The 9,646-nt window shown below is 37.5% G+C and overlaps 1 protein-coding gene and 1 pseudogene across 2 annotated transcripts in view; both read left to right on the forward strand.

The window, feature by feature from the left end:
- The window catches only part of TTC17 (tetratricopeptide repeat domain 17), a 148,416-nt gene that overhangs the window by 117,264 nt on the left and 21,506 nt on the right, over positions 1-9,646 (forward strand). The gene's annotated exons all lie outside the window — the stretch shown is intronic.
- LOC105554767 lies at positions 3,334-4,395 on the forward strand (annotated as a pseudogene).

Consider the following 9,646-nt stretch of genomic DNA (forward strand, 5'->3'; position numbering starts at 1 on the left):
TGGTGCTATCTTGGCTCACTGCAACCTCCGCCTCCCTGGTTCAAGTGATTCTCCTGCCTCAGCCTCCCGAGTAGCTGGAACTACAGGTGTGCACCACCACGCCCAGCTAATTTTTGTATGTTTTAGTAGAGATGGGGTTTCACCATATTGGCCAGGCTGATCTCGAACTCCTGACCTCATGATCCTCCCGCCTCGGCCTCCCAAAGTGCTGGGATTACAGGTGTGAGCCACCATGCTCAGCCCAAAATTTATTCTTTTACATGCACAAGGAAGGATATGTGAACACTTAACATATGACTTAGCCATAAAAAAGGACTCAACAAATTTCCAAAGATTTAAAGTACTTAGCATGGAAATGGATATTGACCAAAACAGATTAAGCCAGAAATCAGTACAGTTATCATACAAAAATAAATACTTTTCATATATACAATTAAAAAAAAAAAAAAACAGAAGTTGTAAGAGAATTTTAAAAGACAATACCTCGGGCCATTTTTTCTAAAATCTCCAAAATTTAAAACTCTTCTGAAAAATGCAAACTAGGCTTGAACAAATGGAAAGACTTAACCATGTTCTTGCATGTGAAGTCTCAGCATCATATAATGTCAGTTCTCTTAAGTTAATTTGTCATTTTAATGCAATAACAAAAATGCCATGTTTTTTTCTGGTGCCAGGCAAGCTATTAATAATTGTTTAAGTTCATCTCAAAGAAGAAACAATCAAGAATAATTAGAGAAACTGAAAAAAAGAACAGTGGGAGAAGAGGAGGATTTAACCTAGAAGACATTAAATGTACATGAAGCCTTTAATTAATGTAGTTTGATATTGCTGCATGAATGCACAAACCAATGGGAAAGAATAGAAAACTAATTGCATATGGCAATTTTGAATACTGTAAAGGCAGCATCTCATCAGTGAAAGGAAATGTGTGTTTTAATGCTAAATAGAGGAAAAGATAAAATTGTATCCATTCCACCAGGTGTGGTGGCTCATGCCTATAATCCCAGCACTTTGGGAGGCGGAGGCAGGTGGATCACCTGAGGTCAGGAGTTCGAGACCAGCCTGGCCAACATGTTGAAACTCTGTCTGTACTAAAAATACAAAAAAATTAGCTGGTGCACACCTGTAATCCCAGTTACTCAGGAGGGTGGGGCAGAAGAATCACTTGAACCCGGGAGGCGGAGGTTGCAGTGAGCCGAGATCGTGCTGCTGCCCTCCAGCCTGGGCAATAGAGTGAGACTCTATCTCAAAAAAAAAAAAAAACATTACATCCATTCCTTCACTACACACCAAGATAAATTTTAAATGGATCAGAGATTAAAATAAGTGTAACAAAATGACTTCATACAAGGACAAATAGAATGCATGGGAATTTCTCTGTAACTTGGATATAGGGAAAAATTCCTAATTGACTCAAAATTCATATACACTAAGGAAAAAGATGAATAACTTAATTTTTTTAAAAAACTTGCATTTCAAATAAACACAATGGACAAAATGAAAAGCCGGGAACAGTATTTTCAAATTATATTACAGATAAAGGGATTTTAAACCTAATTTCTAAGGAGTTTTTTACAAGGAAGGAAGAAGGTCAACAATCTTAGAAAAATGGACTAGGTGCAGCAGACGAGAAAATGAAAGCAGAAAATTATGGAAAATAGCCAAACGGAATTATAAAAAGGAAAAAGATAGAAATGCAAGCTTTTTTAAAAAAGAGAGAATGATCTGCTACAATACAGGAGGCTGATGTAGGCAGAGAAAAAAAACAGCCTTTAGAAGTCATGCAGGGCTAGAGAAATAAGATTGAATACTAGAAGGGCTAAGATCCTGCTGAGAAGGGAAAGACAGATGTGAGCCTAGTACTCTTCACAATACATTGGCAAATTCTGAAGCTACAAAACACAGGAGACCAGAAAGCCAAGTAGAAAGCTGTGAAAAACCGCTTTTAGGAGGCTAGTACTAGAGTTCAAGACCCAGCATTGAGGACAAGAGGCTTTTGATGACTATCCCGGGATTTCATTTGGAAAGTCTGGAGATTTGTGCCTTTTATGAAGGGACAAAACTAAGGGTAAGTGAAATTTGGGTCTAGGAATGGCAAGACCAGCAAGAAGATCACCATTGCCAACTGTAGCCTTTACAAAATGGCATAGCAGCCCAAATTCAGTCAGCTATTGAATTAAGTTTATTGTCTATTTGCCAAGCTAAAGAATGTATGAATGCTCTCTTTAGAAGATAACATCATATGGAGCCTCGACACCTGCTTAGACACAATGTCAAGCCTTTAGTAAAATTATACTAGACATTCAAGAAATGAGACTGAAAACCAAGAGAAAGAGCACACAATAGAAATATGCCCACAGATGATTCAGGCTGTGGAGTTAAGACCAGGACTTGAAATAACAATGATAATGTGTTCAAGAAAATAGAAGACAAGGAGAAAATAAGTAAAAGGGAAATTTCCCCCCAGATAATTGGAACTTGTGGGAGATAAAAAGAATCAAATGGATATTCTAGAGCTGAGAATTGCAATAACTGAAATTAAGAACTCAATCAATGGGTATAAAATCAAATTAGACAATGGCGAGCCCAAAAATAAACCCTCACATATATAGTCAAATGATTCTCCACAAGGATGCCAAGACCATTCAATGGGGAAAAGATGGTCTCTTCAACAAGTGGTGTTAGAAAAACTGTATATTCATATGCAAAAGAATGAAGTTGGACCCTTACTTTATATCATATGCAAAAGTTAACTCAAAATGGTCCAAAGACCTAAGTGTAGGACCTAAAACTGTACAACTCTTGGAAGAAAACATAGGAAAAAAGCATTAAGACATTGTATGTATTTCTTGGATATGACAACAAAAGCACAGGCAACAAATGTAAAAATAGACAAATTGGACTATATTAAAATTTAAAACTTCTGGGCATCAGAGGACACAATTATTAGAGTGAAAAGACAGCCTACAGACTATGAGAAAATATTTGCAAGTCACACATCTAATAAAGGGTTAATATCCAAATTATATAAACAACTTGTACAACTTAAAAACAAAATAACCCAATTAAAAAATATACAAAGGACTTGAATACTCATTTCTCCAAAGATGATATGCAAACAGCCAACAAGCATATGCAAATATGCTCAATACCACAAATCATCAGGAAAATGCAAATCAAACCACAACGAGATATCACATCACACCAATTAGGATGGCCACTATTAAAAAAAATAAAATTAATAAGCATTGGCAAGGATGTAGAAATTGGAACGCCTATGCATTGTTGGTGGGAATATAAAATGATGCAGCTGGCTTTGCAGACACTGCTGCCCCCCAACAGCCCCTGTCACTAGGCCATGGTCATCCCCACTGTGCCCTTCAGCATCATCAACAGCAAGCCCTTGGGAGACATCTCCTTTCAGCTATTTGCAGACACATTTCCGAAGACAGGAGAAAACTTTCACACTCTGAACAATAAAGACAAAGGATTTGGTTATTAAGATTCCTGCTTTCACAGAATTATTCCAGAGTTTATATGCCAGGGTGATGACTTCACACACCATAATGGCATTGAGGGCAAGTCCATCTATGGGGATAAATTTGATAAGAACTTTATTGTGAAGCATACAGGTCTTGGCATCTTGTCCATGGCAAATGCTGGACCCAAAACAAATGGTTCCCAGTTTTTCATCTGCACTGCCATGGCCAAGTGGTTGGATGGCAAGCATGTGATCTTTGGCAAGGTGAAAGAGGGCATGCATATTGTGGAAGCCATGGAATGCTTTGGGTCCAGGAATGGCAAGACAAGCAAGAAGATCACCATTGCCAACTGCAGACAACTCTAATAAATTTCACTTCTGTTTTATCTTAACCACCAGACCTTTCCTTTTGTAGCTCAGGAGAGCACCATTCCACCCCATTTGCTCACAGTATCCTATAGTATTTGTATTCTCACTGCAGTTCTTTGAGTTCTACATTTTCATTATATCCCTCCACATATAGCTGGATTGCAGAGTTAAGTTTATGATTATGAAATAAAAACTAACAAAAAAAAAAATGATGCAGCCACTATGGAAAACAGTATCACAGTTTCTCAATTAAACATTGAATTACCATATGATTCAGCAGTTCCACTCCTGGATATATATCCAAAAGAACTGAAAGCAGGATTCCAAAGAAATATTTGCACATCCATGTTCATAGCCATACTATTCACAGTAGCCAAGGGGTGGAAGCCATCTGTGTGCCCATCCACAGATGAATGGATAAACAAAATATGGGATATACATACTATGAATACAGCCTTAAAAAGGAAGGAAATTCCAACGCATGCTACAACATGGAGGAATCTTGAGGAATTACGGTAAGTGAAATAAGCCAGTCACAAAAAGGCAAATACTGAATGATTCCACTTATGTGAGGTATCTAGAGTAGTCATATTCATAGAGACAGAAAATAGAATGATTGTTGCCAGCAGCTGGGAGGAAGGGGCTGTGAAAAGTTGTTTAATGGATATTGAGCTTCAGTTTTCCCAGATGGAGAAGTTCTGAAGGTTGGTTACCTGATGTGAACATACTAAACACTACTGAACCATATACTTAGAATGGTTAAGATAAATTTTATGAGTTTTCACTACAATAACAAGTAGAACAGTAAACCAGATGATTAGTCACAGCAGAAAAGATGAAAGATAGGTCAAAACAGGTTATTAGAAAATATCCAGACTGATTTATAAAGACATAAAGGAATTTGTGGAGGCAGAGGGGAGATAAGGGAATAAAGGACATGTGGGTCACATCCAAAAAAAAATCCAACATACAGAATCCCAGGAGAAGAGGAGAGAGAACAAGGCAGGAGCAATGTTTGAAGAGGTAATGGCTCAGAATTTCCTAAAAATTATGAAAGACATTATTTCACAGAATCAAGAAAGTGTGTGATCCACAGATATAAATACAAAGAAGCCTTACTAGAACATCATAACAAAGTGCCGAAAACAAAAGACAGAATAGAATCTTAAAAGATAGAGAAAAGAACTCACTTTCAAATGTCCAAGACCGACAGCTGACTTCTCAGCAGGAGCAGTGGAACCAGAAGACAACAGAGTGACATTTCAATTGCTGGAAGAAAACAGCACCAACCTAGACCTCTGTACCCTGCAAATATCCTTTAAAAATGAAGCAAATAAAGTAATCATTATGTGTGTTATTGGCAAAATGATAGACCAACAGAACAGTGGAACAGAAGAGAGAGGCCAAGAATACACCCTTACATACATGGTCAAATGATTTTCTCAAATATGGTCAAATGATTTCCTCAAAGGGCACTAGAGCATTTGAACGAAGGAAATAAAATCTCTTTAATAAATATGTCTGAAACTCATGGATATGCATATAGAAGAAAAAACCTAACCCATACCTCACATCATCCACAAAAATCAACTTGAGATAAATTATAGACATAAAAGTAAAGCTAAAGCAATAAAGCTACCAGAGCAAAACATAAGATATTCTCTTTAAGTTCTTGGTGTAGGCAGAGACCTCTTAGAAAGCATGAACTATACAAGAAAAAAAAAATTGATAAGTTGGACTTCATTACAGTTTCTCAGCTGGGCATGGTGGCTCACACCTCCAATCCCAGCACTTTGGGAGGCCAAGACAGAAGGATTACTTGAAGCCAGGAGTTCAAGACCAACCAGGGCAACATAGCAAGACCCCATCTCTACAAAAAATTTAAAAATTAGCCAGCAATGCCTGTAGTCCTAGCTACAGAGGAGGCTGAGGTGGGAGGATTGCTTGAGCCCAGGACTTTGAGGATATAATGAGCCATGATTGTGTCACTGCACTCCAGCTTAAAAAAAAAATTTAAATAAAATTTATCTTCAACAGACACTTAAGAAAATAGACACAGACTTAAAGAAAAAATTCACAATACATATATCTGATGGACTTGAGTTCAAAATATATAAAGAACTACAATTTAGTAATTTTTAAAAAGACAATGCAGTTTTTTAAAGGTGAGTTTTGTGAATAGGCATTTCACAAAACACGATATATGTGTAGTAATTATATTTTTAAAGTACCCAATGTATTAGTCATCTAGAAATGAAAAGTAAAATCCCAGTGAAATACCACTTCATACCTTCTAGAAGGGCTACAGTGAAAAAGACAGACAATGACAAATGTTGGAGAGGATGTGGAGCAACTGGAACCTTCATATATTGCTAGTGGGAATAGAACATAATATGATTATTTTGGAAAACAGTTTGTCGGTTTATTAAAGAATTATATATACATGACCCAGTAATTTTGTTGCTAGAAATTTATCAAAGAGGCATGAAAACGTATGTCCACAAAATACTTGGAAAAAAATATTTACAGCAGCCAAGAAAACTGGTAACAGTGAGGTGCCCATCAATAGAAGAATAGGTAAAGAGTGCTCTATTGAGACAGTGGATGCTATTCAGCAAAAAAGAACCAACATCCACAACATTGATGAATCTCTTATTATTCTCACAAAAGAAGTTGGTCACAAAAAAATGCATAATGATTCTAACTACATGAAATTCTAGAATAGGGGAAAATAACATAGGGATAGACATCAGATCAGTAATTACTTCATGGGGGAAGGTGTTGACTGGGATACAGCATGAAAGAACTTTCTGGAGTGTCGGATATTTCTATGTCTTTGACTGTTTCTTGATTGTCAAAAGGGAATGTTACACTTAGGATCTGAGCATTTGTTTATGTAAGTTATACCTCACTTTTAAAAAATGAAAGTTAAATAAAGATTTTAGACCACTAAAAGCTGGAAGATGTGTGTTACCAACAGATTGTACTAAAAAATCACTAAAGGGTTTTTTCAGGCAGAAGGAAAACTATTCCACATGGAGGCTCAGAAGTATAGGAAAGAGCACAAAGCCACAGAATGGGTAAATGTTCGAGGAGACAGAAATGAGAATGGCTTTACAAAACGAGGACAGTAACATCTTCTAAAGTAAAAATGTGTAACAACAATAATAAAACAATAAAAGGCAGATGGGAACTGAAATAAAAATGAAATAACAATAATAATAAAACAATAAAAGGCAGAAGGGAACCGTACAGACCACATTAGATAGTCCTAGGACCAGTTAGACATTTCACATTCATGCCGCTGCAGCAGCCTCAGGTACACCCCCAGAGTGAGCCCTCACATAGTTCGCACCTTAGTCCAGGGGCCATTCTCTGCCCACCCGCATTTTCTGCCAAGCGTCAGTTCAGGTAGAAGGGAACAAATCAAAGTATTAATTGTGAGAACTACCCTAGCTTAGATACCCTAAGTTCCAAAAAAAGAATCAACATCTTTTATAATAGCCCCTTGAGCAGAGAGTCCTGGAGAGGGACATGGCTTGGCTACAAGAACCCTGACACTCAGAAGCTCAAAGCTGTGGCTTTTCTTCAGGTATTTGTAGTTTATTCACAATCATCTCAGTCCAGATAGGTTTACCAGCCAGTGTTATTTTTTACCATATGTTACCTGTAACAGATATTAGATATTTAGTGAAATAAAGCTAGAAGTTTAATCCAACATTGTTTTCCATTTTAGGCTCATGGACTAACTTCCAGGACCTTGAGTTAAAATTTTAGGGTAGATAAGAATTACCTGGAGGCCTTGCTAAAACACAGATTGTTGGTGCCCTATGACTTACTTCCTAGCTCAGTAGCTCTAGGGCGAGGCTTGAGAATTTACATATCTGATAAATTCCCAGGTGATACTGCTGACCGATGGACCACAGTTGAAACCAATGCCTTATTCAATGGCAGTGATAACACAGTAAAAGTGCCCCTTTCCTGTTTACTGTTTGCAAAAGGTATGTTCTCTTAGCTTCAACCTTTAAAATACTAGTCATTATTTATTATTGCTTCAAAAGCCCATCTCTTAATTGTCTCTTTAGGGAGTTTTTGAGTTCACATTGACATTAATTGTCACTAACTGTCAGCAGATGGCATTGACCAGACTCTATTTTAGGGTTAAATCCATCTGATCCATCTACGCTATCAGAACCTTCAGGACGCGACTCAGGCTGCAGCTCAGAGGGCTCCACCAGTGGCCCTAGACTTGCACCAAGCTGCTGCCATTGCCACTGCGCCAGCTTGTATGCCAGGTTACCACATAGTCCTATGTAATTATGTGGGCTGCTGCAGAGTAATTCCTTTACTTTTGTCCCCGGCTGCCTCAGGTAGAGGCTCGTAGACATTACTCCATGCTCATTGGATGAGCAGGCAACTCAGCTTGGTCAGAGCCAGCCGGCTGCTCCACCCCCTTTGTCCTATCACAGACTCAGTCACAGACATAAACTCTCAAGTCCTGTGCTTGTCTCCTTCCCTCCCCCAGCCAGTCATCAATGCTTAGTTTGGCCTAATGCATCAGCTGCACCAAGGCAAAATTATTTTTGCCAACCAGCCCAGCTGCAGCTTGGTTTCTGGCCAAGTCTGTTTTATGGACAGTGGAGAGGAGTGGACCACTTCTCAGCATAAGTTTCTCTCCAGCTTTCATCCCTTTCCACAAGGGGAAGATTTCCCAGGGAACACAGCCAAAAGGTTAACATGAGATCAACTTCCCATGAGTATTCATGGATAAAGTGCTAGGTTTTAGCATTATCAAGGAAGTAGTGAAATTAAAGTAATAATACATATTTTTAGCGTGTAATAGGTTGAAGATGCAAGTTGCAATCTCTAGGCTAACCATTTAAAGAATAGCAAAATGTGTATAATTAAAGGAAAAGGAATAAACATTTGATTAATTTTTAAAAAGAGACAAAGGAGGACAAAAGGAATGTGTGAAATAGAAGGCAAATAGTAAAATGACAGATAAACCTAATATATCAGTGATTAGAATAAATATAAAAGGACTAAGTACTCCAGGTAGAGTACTGACATTATCAACTGGGCTTTCAGATATGAACCAAATTATGTGCTTTTTAATATAAATATGCAACAGTTGAAATTAAACAAATTTTAAAAAGATATATCAGCCAGGCACAGTGGATCATGCCTATAATCCCAGCATTTTGGGAAGCCAAGACAGGAGGCTTGCTTGAGACCAGGAGTTTGGGACCAGCCTGAACAACATAGTGAGACCATCTCTACTTAAAAAAGCAAACAAACCAACCTAGCCAAGCATAGTATTAACTACTCCAGAGGCTGAGGCAGGAGAATCCTGAGCCTAGGAGTTTGAGGCTGCAGTGAGCTATGATTGTACCATTTCCCTCCAGCCTGGGTGACAAAGTGAGGCCCTGTTTCAGAAAAGAAAAAAGATATATCATGCAAATACTAGTAAAAACAAAGTTGGTGTAGCTATACTAATATCAGACAATATGGAATTTAAGGTAAGAAGCATTACTACGGTTAAAGACAGACATTTCATAATGATAAAATGATTAGTCCACTAGGGATATAGAAAATTATAAATTTATATATAACTAATAGCATAATTTTAAGTTATATAACAAGTATTAAACATGAATCTGCAGTCTTAGTGAATTTAACATACCTCTCAATAGGTAATAGAATTAAGCAGACAAAAAAATCAGTAAAAATATAAATCATCTTACTAAAAAACAAACTTGACCTAACTGACATTTCTATAAGTTGATTTCAACTATG

The sequence above is a fragment of the Mandrillus leucophaeus genome, unplaced genomic scaffold, assembly GCF_000951045.1.
Source record: "Mandrillus leucophaeus isolate KB7577 unplaced genomic scaffold, Mleu.le_1.0 Scaffold66, whole genome shotgun sequence".
NCBI lineage: Eukaryota > Metazoa > Chordata > Mammalia > Primates > Cercopithecidae > Mandrillus > Mandrillus leucophaeus.